Here is a 20,931-nt window from a genome sequence, read left to right as displayed (position 1 = left end):
GTTTCTGTGGGTTTTGTTGGAATTTGGAGTGATGTAGAGACACCTCTCTGTTAATTAAGGCAGCTATTTATAAAATAGAGAAGGTTTTTCTGTGTGTCTGGTGTCCTCTGATATATCTTGCTGGGCAAAAAATGTTTATCTTTATGGTGAATCTGTCTAATAACCAAAAAGAAATTGATTTCTGGAAATTACATTTGTTCTTTAATAAGACTGCAATAGTTTGAAGATATTCCTGAAACTTCTCTAATGAAAGAAGCATGGATGGAGTTATGAGCATGATGATTTTCCTATTTTTATTTTCTACTAGGCCTGGGAAGGGGAAAAAAAGAAGAATATTTTTACTAGAGGTAAAATGATGTTCTGGGTAATGGTTTTATTCTGGCAATTAACTAAGCAGCAAACAAGGCAGATGGGCTTTGCTCCTTCTGGTGCTCAAAGACTGTGAAATGGGCACCGCTTGCCTAGCAGAGTGTACAGTGTGGTTACAAGTGAAAGGAAATGTTTATTATTAAAGATTGATGTGAATGCATCTGGTGTTCATTGAGCCTTCATGGCATAGCCACATGAATTGATCTCTGTCCTCTGCTCTTCTTCCTGTGTGTAGATTGCGTGTTTGTCTTGTCATGTTTTAGCAGCTTTCCAGGTTGCTTACCTAACTTCTGTTGCAGAAACCAATATTATCAAGCAGTGATATATCTTCTTATGCTGAAGTAGACCAACTTAGTTATTTGGAAAGGGTTACCTCCATGTGGCTTCTGTGTAAACTCAGGGGACTGTCACAGACAAAGCAATTTCTTGCCTGGAAGGGAAACATCCCTGCTCCTATAGGGCTCCTTGAGTATTAAGATTATAGTGGTGCTTCTTGTTCACAAAAGTCAAAAATAGATACTTTACTTCACAGATGGAGACTTTCAAGTAAGGCTGCATCATCCAAGCTAATACTGTAGCAATGATGATAAAAAGCTTATTGTGAAGTGAGGTGAAGGGTATCCCCAGACATCTACAGTTGCCTTAAAACAGCTCCCAGTCTGATTTGCTCTTGTGACAGGAGAAAGTTGTTTTCTGCTGCTGTTTTCTGAAGTGATGGAAGGAGAAGATCTATATAGTATTTCCTCATGGAAATCAGTGTCTTCTGCAAGTTCTCTCCTCAGCCTGAGGATTTCTGTCTTTGACTCTGTCCCTTTCCCTTCTTTCTTTCAGATACACAGTGTCTCATGCCTGCCACTTAATAGTGTCTCATGCCTGCCACTTAATCTAAATATAGTAATTTGTCTCTTTGTATGGCTTTGAAGTTCCTGCTTTCTTTCTCCTGCAGTCTATGTCCTGTCTTTAAACCTTCTGTAGAGAATTCGCTCAGGAGCCTGAAGTAAACTTCCTGCTAGAGCTCATGGCACTGTGGTACCCTTCCTATCTGAAATGCCCGCTTTGGATTTGCTTTTGTTTCTGGGAACTAACTGAAATCCCTGTTCAGAAGCTTTTTGTCACGGTGGTGTTTTCCACAAAGTTGAGTTGAGAAATAGCATTCCAAATTCTCCAAAATCCAATCAGAATTGGTTGTTGTCTTGAATTACAGACTTTCCATCCCATAATCTAATATTATTAAGTATTCCGTGCTCTTCTCAGTAGTATTGTGTAAACATTGCTGCACTGAATAATGGCTCAATCTGAGGCACACTGGCTCTCAACCTGTAGCATGCCTTCCTAGGGAAATGGAAAATACTGGTTTTTTTTAAGATTTGCTGGCTAAGTTTGCCTGCAATTTAAGTATTTTGTTGCCTTGCGTGAGAGGGGGAACTGCTGGAATCCTTCCCTGAGGATATATAACAACAGCTGTGGTCCAAATACAGCCTGTCAACTCTAGTCTTAGGAGTGAGAAGACACTGGCAATTGCAGTGGGATAAAGCTGTCAGGAAACTCCACCGAGAGCTGTTTGCACTGGAAAGGTTGACTCGTTCTGCCCCAGTTTTCTGAATACAGGTCAGAGCATTTGGTGCAAAGGGAAATTGTGTGTAAATGAAAGTCACGAGTTTGCTTGTACCACAAGAGGGATCACATCATCTCCTGTGTCACTAGGACTGGCTGTCTGACCACCACCCAGCCAGCAAGCACCTTGCAGGACCAGGGGGTGGCTGTCTGACTGAGCAGGGTTAAATCATTGCCTGACTCTGCATTCCGCTGCCTAAATTTCACTGTGGGGTCTGCAGCACCGGGGTGCAGCTCTCAATGCATTTTTGAGTCAGTCTTTTGTGTTTAGTGGCTGCGAAGTGCCCTGTTGACAGGGTGATTTGCCCCATATTTTTATGTTTGAAATAGTGTCAGAAATGAAAAATGTTTGAGCATAAAAATAATCTAGTTAAGATGCTTTGGAACCAAAGTGGTGTCCCAAGGCCAAGCCACATATCCATCTTAATCACATCACTTTTCCTAAGTGACTTGAGTTTGGCAGAGGGAAGAGTTGCTTGTTTCCATACATTTGTGTTTGTTTGGAAAGAAATCTGTAAAGATCATGCAATCAGAAAACTACCCTTCAGGGTGGCTGGTTCCAGCCCCCACAACTGGTACAACCAGTACCCACAGCTGTCTCTGGAAGCCATAGGTGTCATACCTTGCCTGTACAGGTAGACTACTGTCATCCTGCCTGTGCTCCCCAGATTCCTGTGAACATCTCAGTGTGCATCCATAAGCCAGCCTGACGGCTTGAGCACAGACTCACATAGCTACAGTTACAAGTTTTGTGGATAGTTGAAGTTCCGGCAGAGAAACCACGGGCCCATCTATCCCCCTGTGTACATCTCTAACTAAAACATTCCAGCGATTCTTGAAAGACTTTCTAACCCTCTGGCTCAGCTCGTCTTTTTGAAGACGTGTGTGATTCGAACTGCCTGACAAGGTACCGTGTTGCACAGAACAGCTGCATCTTAAATTTGATATCAGGTTGCTGCATACAAATTGTTAAAGAACTTGGCTGTAATTTCATATTCCAGATTATGTGGTTTGATGTAGTCCAGAAATATCCTAGTGGAGCTTGTCGTTATTGGTTACTTCAGAAGTTTTTTGTAAAGAGAATTTTCTTTGACGACCTTGCACTAGTTTTGTGTGCTGAATAATCAGAAATCTGGTTGTCAGCCATTCTGAATATCTCTTGGAGACACTCAGATGCTGATTATGATAAATACTGTTTAGGAATGTGAATAGTTTTTCTGATAGTGACATATCTTGTTATCTTTCAAGTACCTAAAATCTAGTGTGCGCTAGCCAGATCACTTCCTTTCAGATGATAATAATAAGAAAGAATAGTTATGCATAAAACTAGACCCTCTTTTCACTGTGATTTTTACTTCTGTAGTTTCAGATTTCTTGCATGAACTTTGCTTTTCTACTTTTCTACTACTTTTCTTCCTGTAGCATTTCTCGTACACTCAACTCAGTTCTAGAAAATACTTGATTTTAGAAAGCTGAAAACTTCTGCTAAAGGTTTATCTAATTATTAGTGTGGAGAAGATAAACTTTAAAACAGCTTCAGCAACTTTGAATGTCGAACACAAGTTGTAAAGGAAGTTTTCAGTTACGTGGCTGTATTAACACGCTAATACTCGAGAAGTTTTGTGAACGAGAGGGTTGCCATATGTTAAGATGATAAAAGTTCTTTGCAACTTATGGAGGCGATGAAATTGTGCTTTATTAGTCTGTTAAAGGAAAAAGTATGGAGTTTAATGAAAAGATAATTTAAAATAATTTTCTTGTACTTTCCTTCGTTTGGCACTAGATGGTGCAGTAAGCTCAGAATCCTTTGATCTGCCGCTATAACGTTTCAGTGACATGCTTTGGAGGTTTTTTTATACAACTTAGAAAGTGCTAATTCAGTAAAAACGCCTTGTTAGAAATTAGGTGCCTTCTCGATCCCTGGTGTGTTGGGAAATCTGAATAAAACACAACCGTACCTGAAATTCAGACATGCAAGTTTTCCCTCTAAATTAAACGCTCCTTTCTTTTCCTTCCTCCTAGGAATAGAACTAATCAGTGTTCATTAAATGAATGATAACTCTGGCTTCTGAATGAACCATGTTAGCATTATTGTGATGTTAGATTTCATTTTGTTACATTCCACTTTCTTTAGCTAAGCATAAAAGTAAAAATCCATGTAAGGATCTTGCATCTCCTTGGTTGCCTGAACATTTTAAATGTCAGGCTATTCCAACTACTGTCTCCATTTCCAAATTTAATGCAAGGTTTGAGTGTAAGCATCAATGGCAGTTGTGCAAAAACAAGTAGCCAGGCAAATTACTGTTATTATCTTAGCCTAGGATATTTTTAACCAAGGAAGTTCAGAAACCACCTTAGTTGCCTCCTCTTTGATGGCCTCACTTTGTAGAAAGGAGGGAACCTCTCTGGATATTCGTCCTTTTTTTTTTTTTTTTTTTTTTCTCTGTCTCAGGGTGCTGTCCTGCAGCTCACCAGGGCTGCTGACAACTCACAGAAAGCCAGGACTGATGGAATGGCTTTCCAGTGGAAAGAGGGAGAAATCATCTCCGCATGAAGGAAATGGGCAATTCATTTGCTTAGCGGTCTCCAAAGTTAAGGTTATACGTGAATTGACATTTCTGCAAATTGCTTTTCAGAAGGAGGAGATTTGCTTCTCCCATCACCATGGCGCACTGATTCCATTAGTTCTTTTTTCTTTGATGATGGCAAAAGCACCTTTCTTACCCATTATTTGAGATTCTCTGTATCTAGTGGGGAAGAGACATTTTGTTTATACTCCAAGCCAGATCTCTCCCTTTCCCAACTGCCATCTTCTGGTGAGTGTGTAAAGTGTCCTTTGCACTATTCTTCTTCTTTTTAGAAGAAGAAACTTCTAAATCCACCTGGCTGCAGAAAGGTCATTCCTGGGAAGGCTCCTGGAATCTGGCGTGACCTCTTTGCTCTCTTTAATGAAACAGCTTTTTTGTCATCTCCAAAGTCTTCCTTGTCCAAGTGTGAGTCAGCCCTCACTACAGTGGTTGCTGTGCTTCTCTGACAAATTAACAAAGATGGGGAAAGAGGCTCTGAGGATGAGCCTGGATGATTAACTATTCTGTGGAAAATGTCTTAGCCTGAGCTTCCTGGAAACTGTCATAAAGGGTAATTTTTTTGTGACTAAAAATGTAGATTAGGTAAGAGCTATTTCTTTCATGAATGAACATTGACTTCAGTAAAAACTGAATTCTAAAGACAATTTGGATAAATAAGGTCAAAATATTCTATATATATTCTTTTTTTTCAGATGCAACAGTTACATTTTTCATTTTGAAAAGTTTTAGGACTAGTTTTTTACTATTGAATTCTGTAAAAAATACTAAATCGCTGGTCACAGATACTGTGAAAATAGCAAACTCCAAGATTCTCGTGATGTGGCAGTGGATCACATGTGCTGTAGATTAACTCAAGTTGCTACACAGAGCAGGAAAAAACACTAGAAAATACACTCAACAGGCCTGTGTAGTTGTTTTAAATGAGCAATTACAGGAAAGTCCTCTGCTCATGTAATTGTAAATACCTCTAGCTACCAGGGAACCAGATTTACACAGGACAAGCTGGTTGCTGCAGCTTTCAGCGTTACCATGACCGATGCTCCTGCGTAAATATAGTTCCTAGTGCTTTTGGGGGGGATCATCTAACTGTGATAAGAAACCCCATTTATTTTTCCAGAACTGCAGAACATTCTTAATTCCTATTACTGGGGACGAACCCTGTGTTAGAGGGGAAGTTCAGATAGGGAAGAGAACAAGATAAGGCTGAATTTGTTTTAATTTCTGTGGTTCAGGTGTGACAAACAGTTGAGGCTGTACCATAGCACAGGCTGTTCTTCCAGAGCCAAGATGCCGCATTTCAGAGGCTCATAAGAGCCGTGGAGGATTGTGAGAGGCTGATGCTTTGTTATGTGTCAGGAACAGAAGTTTTCTCTTGCAGTTACAAAATTAATTGGGGTTATATAGAGGACATATTAATATATGCATGGATATATTAGCAAGGCACCCAAAATTTAATCTTGCATCCTTTTCTTTGCTTACACTACTGCATTTCACAAGTACAGCTAATCTGCATGAAGCATTTTTTAGCCCCAGGGTGGCTCAGCCCAGTAGCAATGATCTTATAACAATACTTTTGATCTCTGCCCTGGTAGCTTCCTAGCATTTGTGTTTGGGGTTTTTTGTGTCTTTCCACCCCCCCCCCCCCCCCCCCCCCGCTTCTTTTTAATATGCAGTTATTGGCAAAGCCCCATACTGCAGTCTGTATCCGTTAGTGAATTCCACTGAATATTCAGTAGCTTGCTTCATTAAGATACAACACTTGTTACATGTTTAATCATGTACTGCTTTTCTCTTATCTCTTACTGTAACACCAGATAAGCATATATCATAGATCGGTATCTGTGATCTATGTTTTTTAATATAAAAATGCAATCGGATTAAAAAGAGACAAAGGAAACACACAAATGTGCCTATGCTTGTTCTTGCTTTTAGAGAAGTGGCAAAAGTAGCTCTGAATTTTTATTTTATTTCATTATGTTTCAAGGAGAAATAAGCAGCTTATAAATTAGTATTCTGAAGAATATTTTGTATCTCAGTTTCACGTGGGCAGTAATGTCTTCCATTTTTGCAGTCTCTGTCTTACTCTGAAGAAAGTCCTAAGATGGTGCAAAATTTGAATGTTACAGTGAAGAATAGTTACTAATGAAGAATAGTTTTTGGTTTTTGTCATCATAGCTAAGTCTATTCTTTTGTGTGCTTGGTTTTTTTTTTTGCCTTGGATTTCTGGTTGATGGCTTTCCACATGATTTATGTTTTTGCAGACAGTGTCTTGTTATCTTTCTAGCTTCTGACAGAATTAAAAAGAAACCAAATAAAATTGTTTCTGTCAGTGGGTGATTTAATTGGAGTAATCTCAGCAACTTAAGGTAAACCTTCAGGCATTGCAATCCTTTATTTTTTGGTAAAAATAAATGATGGCCTCTGATGGACACAAGCAAAGCAAATTCTGACAGTATCTACCAGCCCATTATATGTTGTTAGATTTGCCTGAAGAATAAAGAAAGGAATTTTCAAAGGAATTTGAACATATTTTCAGGCTATGGACACTGTTTACTTTGTAAGGGCCTCCTAGGTATTGAAGGTCTTTTCAAGTGTTAATCTGAATTGGAGTTTCGGGAGAATTTCTCTGTTCTCCATCTATTGGGTGCTCTATCCATTAGTATTAATTAGCTGGTTTATCTTTCATTCTTTTCAGATAGTAGATTTCTGCTTAAGGATAGTCTTGTTCCTGAGTGGTCTTTTCTGAAAAAAGTCTGTTACGTTGCCAACATTTCTGGCTGTGTCTCTCCCTTATAATCAAGAAAATGAGAGATTCCAGGAATCCTTTTTTTCCTTGTCTTTCTGTACTGTTTTGCATAGTACTAGTTACTCTTTGCTTCCCTGTAATTCAATGAGCTGTTTGTTTCCTTGATATACTGGCCATATGAAATACTCATAGAACAGAATAGAAAATAAACAGAGAGATATACTATTTTAAAGGAGGGGGTGGTGGGTTTCCAGCTGAAAAAAATGCAATATATTCAATAAATCCATGGAACCACTACTAGATGCTACAGACATAAGATTTGTAGGTTCTCTGAGTTCCTTTCTTCAAGTTTATGAGTACAAGAATATCAGTATATTTGGAAAGTATCTGTAATGATGTTCGCCACCTTTCTAAAGTGTTTTGTGACCTACTGATGAAAAGTGCAATAAAGCATCTTGGCGTTATTAGTCAGACTGTAACAGGAGGGATTTTTCTCAGAGATGTCAGACAGGTTTAACACCAGTTGTTTCCCTAAGCTTAGTAGCTGAAATGCCCTTCTGTCAGACTTCAGCTACCACTGACACTTGGGAATGCACTCTACATTTTAAATGAAGCATTAAACTGTCGTAATACCCTTTCACTAAGGAATAACCTGATAATTCACTCGCTCAGTAGAAGATATATGCATTTATACATCCGATGATGTGACATGTCAAAAATGTTCTGGCTTTTGTCAGTATCAGGTGTAAAACAAAGTACAAAGCAGGAGTCTGTGGCTCCAGAAGCTCTGGATGGGTGCAGCTTCCAGCATGAAGAGGACAGAATCTGTGTAGTCAGACCTTATGGAAAGATATCTTGGCAGCCTGACTAAGAGGCGCTTAAGCTAATACACATTTTCTTTCCAAGTGCTTCCTTTTTAAAATCCTGTTTCTCGTGGCTCTTATTTCATCTTACTGTAATGTAGTTTTGTGGCCTGTGGAATTGTGAAAAAAACAACAGAATTTTGGCATTTAAAAGAAAGAAAAATCTTTCTGAACTGGCTATTATTTTCCAACTTTTTTCAAGAATCTAGTCTAAATAAGAGTTTTAGACACTATTATTTGTGTAACATTTTGGTATCAATAGCTAATTGAGACTTCTCAGAAAGATTTTTAAATGGAAAATGCTTTTTGCCATTAACACATCTCTTTCAGTAGATCATGCTACTTGCTTTCTAATAATCTTTTAAAGACAATATTGCTGATGCAATTGGGGGAAATGTCAAAAAACAGTCAGCAGGCTTGATGACTCAGGTGACTTTTTGAGATCTGCACTGTTTACTAACTCGACTTTTATTTTTTCTGTCTTTTCTATTCCCATGCTATTGTCTTTCTTTTTCCTAGTTAATCAGTGTTCCTTTTTCTTGTTACTTTGTTTAAATTCTGAATTGCCTTCAGGGTCCATTCCTGTATTTTTCCTTTAGGTATTTCTTCCTTACCTTTCTGTTATATACATACCTACACATGGATCTTGTTTACACTGTGAACCCTCCATGAAGTACAAGTTTGTACCAGGCAGCTGTTAACGTGTAACAACCGATGCCCTTCTTGTTCAAGACAATTACACTCTTATTGATCATTTTGCTTTTTGGCTGCTTTGAAAGAATAGGTGACATGGTTCTCCCTGTCTCCCCTTTGTCGTACATGATCTTTATGAATATTTTATGTTGATTTCTCTTACTGCTGGAAGGTGGGTTTTCTTCCTCTCAAGCAAAAGCATATGAAATACGCTTGAATGGTGTCAAGTCCAGTGGATCACCGTTGCCCACTGAAATGGCTGCGTTCTGGACACCTTTTATTCTATTAAGACTTATAGAAACTCTGAGCCGCAGCAGATTTAACTGATTTTTTTAACTAACAGACTCAAGCATACCGAACTGCATCTGTTAGCTTCCAATTGAGAACAGAACACGTATTTTACAGACATAAGAGCTACAAGTTAGCTTTTTAGGTTAAAATGTGTTATGTGGAAAGGGATTGCATTCTCAGAGAAAAGGTACACAGTTGATTTTTTTCAAAGCCTCCCTTCCACTACAGTTATAATAAACATCTGCCTGGATTGCTGCATTGGATTTAATCAGCTCTTAGTGCTTGAAGTTTGTGCTTCCAAATAAAAAAATCATTAAATCTGATAATCAACTTAATAAAATTATTATAATTGATAACATGACATTGAAAAGGCTGAAAAAAGTAATGGCATTTCCAACAAATAAATTTCTACTTTGAAGTCAGTGTCACAAATTGTGTCTTTGATCAAGTAGATGAGCAAATGCCAAACAGGAAAAGAGAATTTTCAGTTATAGTCCATAGCATACGAGTAGAAAGGCTTATATTAATCACTGGGAATTGCCAAAATAGCTCAAAGTTAACAACTTAACACTCTAGGAGTGTTAATGCCATCAACCAACTTCTGAAGACCACACTTGCATCTGATTTCACATTCAAATTGCTGCTGTTTCCTCTTTAGCAGTCATTAGGCAGTTGGTTTCCTTTACTATTTTGCAACAAATCTGCAAACTGAGCAGATCTGAACTGAATTAGAGATTTCAACTGAAACTGGGTTATTTTCCTAATTATTATGTTCATAATTTTTCTTCTGTTTTGAAAAGGCATTATTTTTTCAGTATCCTGGAGATGTTGATATTTACTTAGGACAAGTGGGAATGAGTACAGTAAAGTGCAGACAAGGGTGTTTCTACATTGTTTATATTTACTAATGGCTTTAATGTCAGAGAATGTCTGAAAAAGTGGCTCAAGCAATCTCAGTTAAAATACCCAAGACAGGTTTCCATTTCTGAAAGTGCTATTCACCTACACTCTCCTAAAGGTACTGGGATTAGTGAATTTTAATCCTATCTCTATTTTGGAGTGTAAACCGGGCCACAAGGAATACTAAACACTTGTACCTCAAAGACTAATAAAGAAGTAGAGCTGCAGGTCTAGAGAAAGGCAAGAATCAACCAGGCAGAGTATCACATCAGTTTATATATTTCTGAACAGTAGACAATAAGTGCTAAGCAAAGCAGCAGAGCATCAGCATGTCAGCTCATTGTTGCTATTAAAAACATGAAGTGTTGGGATTCCCTTGGAAAATTTAATTTGTTTCCCCTATTCTCCTTCAGCACTTCACATGCTGGGAATTTCCATATTTATGCCTTTGGAGGACTGTGCGTGTCTGTGCTTAGGGGCCATATCTTCCTCATTTGGAGACCTCACAGTCAAGTTCTTTTTACCGTGTAGCTGCAGAGAAGCAGGATAGATGTTTCCCAGTACATCTTTCAGACCAGAATGACTTAGAAACTTTACATACTCAACGGGACTGTAGAGCCATCGGAAACATACATCTATGGCTTTCCATAACTTTTCTTATATTGATTTTATCACCACACCTTTTCTTCTCATACTTTCTTGCTGAGGTGGAATGACTCAGCAGCTGAGTCCCTGTGCCAGGTCATTATCTCCAACCACGGGGGATCTGAGTCGCTTTGGAGCAACATGAAATGCAGTGGGGTAGAGAAACAGCGTGAGGAAAATGCAACCCAGGCTTTGTCCCATTGCTCTTTTTGTCTCTATCGCTCTCACTGTCTCTGAAAGCTTTTTTCATTTTCTTGCTTGTGTTTTAAGAATGTGGTATTTATCCTGCGCTGGAAGGAAAGAAGCAGGAGATGGGCAAGACCGGCCCTATGCTATTGGGAGTTTACAGTACAAGTTTTTTGCAGGAAGATGTATTTTACAAATAGTTGAGAGTGAGGAACCATGAGAAAGGAGGTTGGCAGTAAGTGGCTGAAGTGCACATAGGTATATGCAGCCAGAGGGAAAGAGGCACTAAATGTTAAAACAGTAAGGGGGATATTTGAAAATACTTCAGAGCCTACATTTTGCTACTTGACAGCCTGATTTGACTTTGTAATTCCTAACTGTTCACACCCAGAACATGGGTATATCTGCAGTGTTATTTAACTATATTTCTTTTGACAGTATGGTGATATTAGGGGTGAATAAAAGAAAGTATCTGCCATAAATCTGGTATCACAGCATGCATAGAGATCATCTCACTTTTTCTGTTTTTTAACTCTGTTATAACTATCTTACTACAGATAATTCTGGCAATTGGAACTCGGGTTTTACTCAAGTTATTCAATTAAGCAGAAATTGCTTGCAATGTAGTGCCATAATTGTAGCAGAGGCATCATTGGAAGATGGTAAGTAGGTGAGATACTAATTAAATTCTTCTGAACTTCAGTAAATTAATATTCAAAGGAGGCTGAGCCCATATAGTAGCTGCTCATTGCATTGCCACTGGGGATTACAGAGGAAGAAATCTTAACAAAAATAGTAGCCTCCAAATGATTTTTTGCTGGACTTGCCTGACTGAAATTTGGGGGTTGTTAGTATTGCTCCACCATTCTAGATACAGACACGGGGGGGTCATGTCCGTCTGTGGGTGAACTCTCTGCACACTTCAGTAAGATCACGTGTGCGTGGATAAGTACAAAATTTTCCCAAACACTGCTAAACCCGGGGATGATGGTTGTGTTTATATATAATCTTGAAAAGCCAGATTCTTTTATATTCAGGCTTTTGGGAAAAGTAGGTTTCAGCCTAATTTAAGCAAGAATACAGCTCCCTTTGATTTTCAAAGGACTGTAAGCCACAAACTCTTTTAAATTCTTTTTGAGAAACTCATCTGATAATAAAATGAGAGGTGTGGGAGAGGATGAAATTCATCCTTTCTTGCAGTCACCCTCCTGCAGCACAGCTCAGATTGTCTTATCTTTGCTACATCAAGATTATTGACCAGGTTATTAGTGCAGTCCTTCCAGGCCCCTGAATACATCAAAGCAAATATTCCACTGCCCTTCTCATTATAGCTATCAGTAATGATCTAAGCAAGACTGGTCCGGAGATTCCTCCCTAGATGCATATTCTTTCCAAGCCTCTTAATTCAATCTGAATGATGATGATGATAATTTAGGTTATAGTCTTACCCAGGGGCTATCATTGTAGAGCAGGGTTCCATTGTCCTAAGCACTATACGGACAAGGAAAAGCTTTAATGTTGTGATACCGTGGAGTTGACCAGGCTAAAATCAATAGAAGTGAGCAGAAATTAATAGGAATCCCTATGTATATTCAAATTTTATCTACTAATCTATGTACTATAATCAAATTATATCTACTTTTTAACTATTGTATAATTCTTTTGTAATTTCTTTAGCTAGAGATGTTCATATCTCAAGGCTGAATTAAAGACCAGTGCTATCTTATTACAGTTATTGGCTTTTTCCCATTAGCACTGCGCTGATGCTTTGCATCTCACTGAGTGAGAAACACACAGCAAATATGCACATTTTGGAAAAAAAAACCCCTTGGTGTTAATTGAAAATGGTTCTGAGAATATACAGTCCCTTTTTAACTAAAAAGACCTAAACAGTAAGAATCTGCCATGATTACCCACTGTAGAAATTAACCCCCTAACTAACATACCACCGCTTACTTAATGTGTTAATTAATTAATGTCCTTGATTTAATTCTCCACAAGTATTGAACTGAGTTGATGAGTGTTACTATACTTTCAATTAGACGGGTATTTCAACATACTTTTCATCATAATGGTTAGTATAAATGAGTTTTCTTAATTATGGTATGGTGAATGCTTCATTAAGATACTTGAGACACAGTATAACAGTGTTTGGCACATCCTTGTGGGGACCCTTTGTTCACAGGGACACTCCACCTCTCTCCTCACAAACTCATGCCTACTAGGTGTGACATCGAAGACCTATGACAGGTAGATGGTCTAATCCAAATTTTCCGTAGTATTATTTATTAGAACATTATAGTTACTGTTTAGTAATGGGTTTAGTGTTCTGACACTGTCTGCCTTCTGGGACCACTGGTGGAAGGTACATGGTGTACGTAATTCTGTCTGACATCTGTCTGACTGTGGAAAGGAGAAGGTTCACTTTCTGAGGGACATGGTGGTGTAGGCTACGCAGGCAGCTGTGTCTTGTGGCTGAGGAGTCTGGGGCAAGAATGGACATTTGAGGAAAAATTAAAAAGATAGAGAAGACAGGAAATAATATTCATGTTTTTAAACCCACCCCCACCCCCATCCCCAGCTTAGCCTTTCTATGCCCTGTATCTACGCTGAAGTTCACACTTCACACTTGTCACAAATATTACCCCACAAATAAAGGTGGGAAAGTGCTGGGGGCATTGGACAATGGTGTTTTGCATTGCTAACATTGCTAAAGGACTAACTAGTGTAGGTGCGGTGCCAGACCATCTTGACCCAGTGTATTTGTGCTGTATTTCATCCGTCTCATCTATTTTTCTGAAGTGTTAAGGTCATAGAGTAAGAATCTACCACCCGCTTGTCCTCATTGCCTTTGCTTAGCCTTGGACTATCAGTGTCAGATGCTCTTTGGCAGCTTTGGGAGGGCTGCAGGACTCTCCTCAGAGTTCCCAGGACTGTGGATGTGCACCAGGGACAAAACCTGGTCCTAGAGGTGAATGTTTTCCAGAGATACAGGTAAATTTGCAGTTGGGGCAATTTAACTCTGGATTTTTAAGAGTTCGTGGTATTGTATATTTGCAAAAGAAAAAAAAAGGTAGACAAAAATCTTTCTCTCTTACAGGTAGTATTAATTATGTAGAATAAGATGGCTGATGGGTAGTTAATAAAAATGTGCAGTATCACAGCTGTTCCATTCAGAGAACGGGATGGCACCAAATGTTTATCTGTCTTTTAGGAAAGACTAGGGATGATCTTGGGAATTACACATCAGAAAATCTGTGCCAGATTCTTTTCATGAGATAAATGTAATGGAGTTGGAACAAACAGGAATAGTTTCTGTAAAGGAATTACAGGTTTCTTTTCACTTAATGGAATCTCTGATAGTGTCAGTATATTAGTAATAAGTGGAAAAGAGGCTGAAGTCATTTATTTATGCTTACTAAACAACTTTGACAACACTCCATCACTCTAAGGTGCTAAGGAAAGAAAATATTTCTGAAAATAAAATACTAGGGAAGACTAGAGTCTGAGTAAAAACAATGGAGAGAAATGAATGGACTATTTGCAGTGTGGCAAAAGGGAAGCTAAGGTTATTTTAAGAAAACCTGGACCAGCGAAAGTATATACACATTTTGAAATCTGTCTGAGAATGGGCTATAGAAATACATATATTGTAATTATTTATGAGGGAAATAGCTAGAGAGGCACAGGGCAATTTGCAGATGGTACACAATTATTCTGGATAGTAAAAGCAAGACAAAACTGTAAGGCAGTTCAGATGAATTAAACATCTGGAAGAATAGGCAGATGATAAAATGTAATTTTGAAAAATATGCATATCTACAATGGAAAGGGCAATATAAATTACTCATACATAATTAATGGAATGTTTTAGAGATGGTTTATAGCTTTGTGGACAAATCTTTAAGTACAGTAGTGACTGAATTCACTAAGCAAAATATTTAGAAATGAATGGCAAAAAGCAAGAATTGAAATATTGAAAACATTCTCATGCCATAAGAAGTTAGAAAAAGAAGAAAAGGAAAATCACAGAATGCAATGGAAAAAAAAAAGGGTTTTTTTATGTTTTCTGAACAAAATACTGTATTAGGCCATGATGCTGAGTTTTGCTCCCTTCTATGATTTTCTTCCCCTTTGGTCATTTTCAATGAAATATGAAAAAGGTCAGTGGTTTAAAAGGAATTCCTATGACTTCCATAAAAAGAGGTAACCAAATAGAGGAAAAATATAGCACGAACTCATCTAGTATTAGATACCAGTGAATCAATGCAGGTAAGTATGAGAAGTGACAGAGTAAGAGAGAAAAAGAAAATGTGACGTTTCCAGCACAACAGAAGCTTCTATTGGAGCTAACACATTGTTAGACATCAGAATTTAAAAACACAACTCAAAGCCATAGGAAGGGAGGCCTTGTTTATTCTGCTGCTCATGGGTGTTTTTGTTTGAAATCTGGAAATATTTCATGAGAGAACATGAAAAATCAGGAGCTTTCAGACAGGAGATTAAAAAGTCAGAACATATGAATCATATCTAATTGTGCAGATGGACAGGAAATTCTCTTTTAGTAAGATTTTCGGTTAAGCTGTAGATTACAAGGTATGTTTCTGTCCCATAGGTATCTGATAAAACAGGTCTTTTAATAGGATGTAATGACCTGAAATATATGACGTTTTCAAGGCTGTGCAGATTGGAAACTCCAGAACTCTGCTGTTTTATTGGTAATTTATGGAATGTGCAGAAGGAAAAAGAAACAAAAAAACAGCTGCAGTATTTGAATTTCTTCTTAAGAGGTGAATTAAGCAGACTAAACTGTGAGATGGACTTAAAAGTTGCAAGTTGATTAAAAATAGTAAAGGTTTTCTTTTATTTGTTTTATTTTGCATTCCTGGCCTCAAAGTTCTTATGGTAACTGAAACTATGAGAATATGTTACTTTGTAAAAAGACAGATTTTCCCATAATTACATGCCTGCTCTTTAACAGACTCTCAAAAAAAAATGAATACTGGCATCAGTGACAGTATGGGCTTAAATGCTTCATAGAAGGGAATTGTATTGTGTTCAGTTCTTTATAATTCACTCATACATAAGAACCTCCATTGCTATTTTACAGTAAGTTTTTATACCAGAGATATATGCTCATTTTGTGTATAATCAAAATAAAGTGTTATGTATGTGTATCACTTTAAACTTTACTTGTGAATTCTATGATGATGTATTTTGATCATGCTTTTAACAAAACTTTAACATTTTTCTAACAAATAGATCATTGAGAAGAAATTGTATGTGGAACGTTCCTGTTACCTTTCTGCATCATTGACTGATGAGATCATGCAGAGATTGAGAGAAACAAAACGTATTGTAGTGAAAGCAGTCTGGTTGTCTATTAATTTCATTTGGTAAAAGCTGGTGATAATTATCTTGATAAGTTCAGTATAGACTCCAAAGCCTCAAATAAAGGGAAGGAGTGATTTTCTGATGTCTCCTTAGGGGTCACACAAGTTAATGGACAACTTCACACGCTCCAGAGTTACTGCTATAGTACAAATAAAATTGTAAGGTTTTTCCTATTAGTTTACTAGTCTTAAGAAAGTCAACCAAACAAAAAAAGCTGACCCTACAAGATGGTGATGCCTTCTCATGGGTTTTGCTGTACAATTTGACACTGCTTGTTCTAGAAGCAGTCTGCTGAAATTAATAAACATTTTGTGATCCTTCTGAAATACTTAGGGAGTTGCATCATGTTTGAATATGGGAAACAACTGATTCCTTTTTCTTGGTTTTAAGTGACACAGCTGCAACAAAACTATACTTTTCAGTATCAAAAAAAATCCACACATACGCATTTATTGTCAGAAATGATAGCTTAAAGCTAAGGATCTGACTACATGGAGTGTTTACCATGAGTACAGATGGTGACATTTTTAATAGTAAATTTGCCACAAAAAGCTATTTCGGTCTTACCTTAAAACTTTCAAGGCAAAGTCAACAAATAATTTCAGCTGAATAAAGGAGAAGAAACAAATCAGAAATAAGAGTGTTTTGTATTGACATTTTTAATGTAAGGTTTGTTTTGGAAAAGTCAAAACATTTTATTTCAAAGCTGCAAAACAATTTTGGACTTGTCTTTTTAAACTGGCATTCCAAAATAGAACAAAATATTCAAAAATAAGTGTAGCAAAAGAAATACTGTTCACCCTTCCAGATAAAAACTTTTGTATTGGACTGAACGGAATATTTCACATCTGCCTGATCTGATTTTTATCTTTGTTCAGTTATTGAATGAATAATCCATTATTTGCAAAGGTTTATAGGGAATATGTGACAAAATATGTAGGGACTTTCTCAGAACACATGCAGCAAACCTTTTTGTTTTGATTCTTTATTTTGATTTATGAAGATAGAATAAGAGTTACCTTCACACCTTAGCAACAGACAGTTTCCACACTGAATACTGTGAACTCTAGAATAGTAAACTCTTTCAGTGAATGCAGTGAACCATCTATGGCTGACTTTGGCAACATACGTAGTTTTGCCACATAAGTACTGTATTCCCATTCTGCTCTTGGCAGGAAATGTTGGGTTATTTGCCAAATGTTCATGAGATACCCACCCCCCCCAAAAAAAATACCCATAAGAGACTCAGTTATCATCTTGTCACTCGGGTTTAAACCCGGTTTTGGAAATGTTCAGCTGTTTAATGTTGCACGTCTGTGAGGCTTCTTAAGGGTAAGTCATCATGTGTCCTTCCAGCACCATGGTCCAAAGGATAAGGAGAATATGGCTTGGAACAGAGAGATGAGAGGTGCTATTTCTAGCTTTCTGTAAGTCCAGGGTAAATGGAACAAGTCTCTCGCCTTCAATATCCACATACCTAATAGGGCGATATAATTAACTACTGCATTTGGGAATACACTTGAATATATACAGTTTTAAATTGTTATGGCTCACTTTTTCAGTCTTTAAGTTCTCCAGCTGAGGTATCTGGTGTGCTGACAGCCAGCTCTGAGGTCAGGGTGATAGACATTCAGGCAGTTCAAAGGCTGTTAAAAAGTCCCTAATGGATATCACATATGGTGTATTCCACTGGAGCCTGAATCCAAATCTTGGAATTACCAATTCATAGTTCTGTGCTCCTCTGCTATGCTGCAATCTTTGGTTACAGTCCTTCCCTTTCTTCCCCCACCCACCCCTCAGCAAATGAGAAAAGACAGGATTTAAATTAGCTCAGAAAGGCTTTCTAAGACCCAGTCTTCTGTGAATAATACTCGGTTCTACTTACAGTACTATATAAATTAAAACTTCTTATATTTAGAGTCAAAGGAAATGACAAACTTTTTTCTTTTTAAATTTATAACATACCTTGTAATTAGTTACAGAGGATGTAGAGATTATGCTCTGACAAGTACTTTGTAGAATGTCATTCATAAACTATTTGCCTGAGTCACTTTTTATAGAATTTAATTTTTGAAATAATTTCTTGTTTTAAAAAAAAAAAAAAGTAAATCCCCTGTATATGATAATAATTGTACATGCCTGATCTGTCATGACATTTTGAATTAAACACAGTAAGGAAAAAATTGAGAATCAGCCAGGCAAAATATACCTCTTGTCAAGAGTGAGGAAATCTTTTTGGACTGGGGAAAAAAAGATGGTCAAATAACAAGTGATAAAAGCATCAGACCCAAGTTTTTAATGCTATTCTTTGTTGTGAGTGTGTGCATGCGTAACTGTTACTGGACATATCTATCTTTTGGCAGCAGGCCTGATTGAAGTCAATGAGGAGTTCAGCCTAAATGCTTTGTTATTGTCCATTACTTGGAATATTTTCAAAATTGCATAAACAATGTGCCTTTTTAATTAGGCACCTGATGTATAATAAAGTTTCAATGGGCATTTTACTGATGTATTTTAAAGGAAAAAATCATTTATGGCACAAGAGACTGAACTATATGTGTAGTATGTTTTGTTTAGCTACCTTTCATTTTGTATAGATAAGAGGGAAAAAGGTTTAAAACTGGGCTGTCCTGTTGGAAAAGACTGCAATTAAGTGTCTTTTTTAAGATCTATTTGATATGAATGATTTGGAAAAGGGATGAAGCACCTTCTACTGTTCCAGCTGCGATTTCTTAAGCATTCTGCTCAAGTAGCATCCTGCCTTATGTAGATGACATTGCATATAACTTATTAAGAACTAATGTATCATAATTTCCAACCGAATGCACAATTTGATTTCCATCTTTCAGGCAGAAATCCCTTCATTTGTTCAAACTTCTCTACCTTATTTAACTTCCTTAGGAACACTGAAAAGCAGTTGACAGTCATATTTTTATATGCGTGAATGTATATGTATATGTATTATATAATATCTTTGCAAAGCTTAAAAATCTTATTTAAAAAAAAAAATGGCTATATGTTTCTTAACTTCAGTCTTTTAAAATAATCCAGAGTTTCCTCCTCATTACAGTATAGTCTGAACTTCCTTTAGCTAAAAAAGCTAAGCAAGTTTCTTCAGAGAGATATTTAGAAAATACAGTTTAACGCAGTAACTACTGTAAGGTAAAAAGGAAGGTAATGGGTAACACAAGGTGCAGAGAGAGGTAGAAGTCTTTTAAAAAACTGAACAAACAGTAGATAAAATGAAAAGAGACTAGGACTGGAACAAACAAGGAATTTGTAATAAACACTGGGGAGAGGATGAACAAATTGTTGTGAAGATGTGAAGATAAAATAAGCTATGAGGAAGACAAATGACAAAACCAGAAGAAATGAAAGATTTGTATCGTAACAATTCAGTGTTACCAGTTTTAGTTTCATCCTTCTTTAGACTTTCCTTCAAAAATCTTTTTGTAATATAGTTTTGATTTCAAGACCTAAATGGGGAAAAGTGTATCTTTTGGATCAACCTCTTAAATAGTGGAAAGCAAAAAGGAAGTTAGTTGTACAATTCCAACTGAAACACATCTTCATAATTCTCTTTTCCTTTCTTTTGGGACATTATTTAGTAGTTCCTGCAGTATTATCATGAACACTACTCACAGTTCAACGGTGAGTTGGGGGGTTGGACTAGATGATCTCCAGAGGTCCCTTCCAACCCCATGTGATTCTGTGATTCTGTGAGTTACACTCCCATAGGCCTTTGCAGTAATAGGGCTTCTGGTTTGAGGTACAGGGGAGGACCACATCCTTATTTCCACAAATTCATTGATTATTAAGTATCAAAATGGTTAATGATCTGTCTTATGAATGTTGTGAAAGGTTAGTTTACCATCAAAAAGTTTCATAAATTCCAGGACGTGGTGAAAGACCATAAAATTTGTTTTCTGTATCAGCTACCAAACTACTTCTTCAGTTGTGTACCTGCAACCTTCTTGTTCAACTAGTGGAGTCCTGATGGTCTTGCACAGGCATTTATTTGAAACTTATGCTGGTCCTTTGACTCCTTCACCTTGGATGTTATTTTGTGGTAACTGGTTCATAGGTATTAGTCTCTTTGGTATTCTAGGTTAAATTTTTTGAGGAAAGCAAAGCGGGCAAGGAATCCTCTGGATTACAACAGCAAAAGAATGGGAGGAATAGTCACCAAATAAGAAATATAAGTTCAAGAAATAATAAATTAATATATTGAATTACTGCATTGATTTGTTTTGCAAAATACTGCCCTATACTGTGTACCATAGCTAAGGTTTTTTGAAAAAACACATCAGGAATAAGACCCTGCCTTGGGATGTTCAGAAGAGTTTAGCTGCTCTCTTTAAAAGTGAATTAGATTAAACCAGAGTGAAAGCACTCTAATAAACTGCTAAGTTAGCTAAATGTGGATGCATAAATTTATGGAGACTTAATGAAAGCATAAAACAGAAAATACACTTTCTGGCTAACTATTGGTGGTCATTAAATTGAATATGCTATATATCAGCTAACTGTAACACAATGCTAAGAATATTTTAAAAATACAAAACTTACTAGATCTCACAACATCCCTGTGTAGCAACTAAGTCTAATTAAACCCTTCTAATGGTGAAATGGGAAACTAGAA

General features: G+C 37.2%; 1 protein-coding gene across 2 annotated transcripts in view; it reads left to right on the top strand.

The window, feature by feature from the left end:
* DLG2 (discs large MAGUK scaffold protein 2) overlaps positions 1-20,931 on the top strand; it is a 673,276-nt gene that overhangs the window by 95,953 nt on the left and 556,392 nt on the right. The gene's annotated exons all lie outside the window — the stretch shown is intronic.

The sequence above is a fragment of the Numenius arquata genome, chromosome 1, assembly GCF_964106895.1.
Source record: "Numenius arquata chromosome 1, bNumArq3.hap1.1, whole genome shotgun sequence".
Classification (NCBI taxonomy): domain Eukaryota; kingdom Metazoa; phylum Chordata; class Aves; order Charadriiformes; family Scolopacidae; genus Numenius; species Numenius arquata.
Note: the sequence above shows the minus strand (reverse complement) of the source record. Positions and strands in the feature narration are given on the sequence as shown.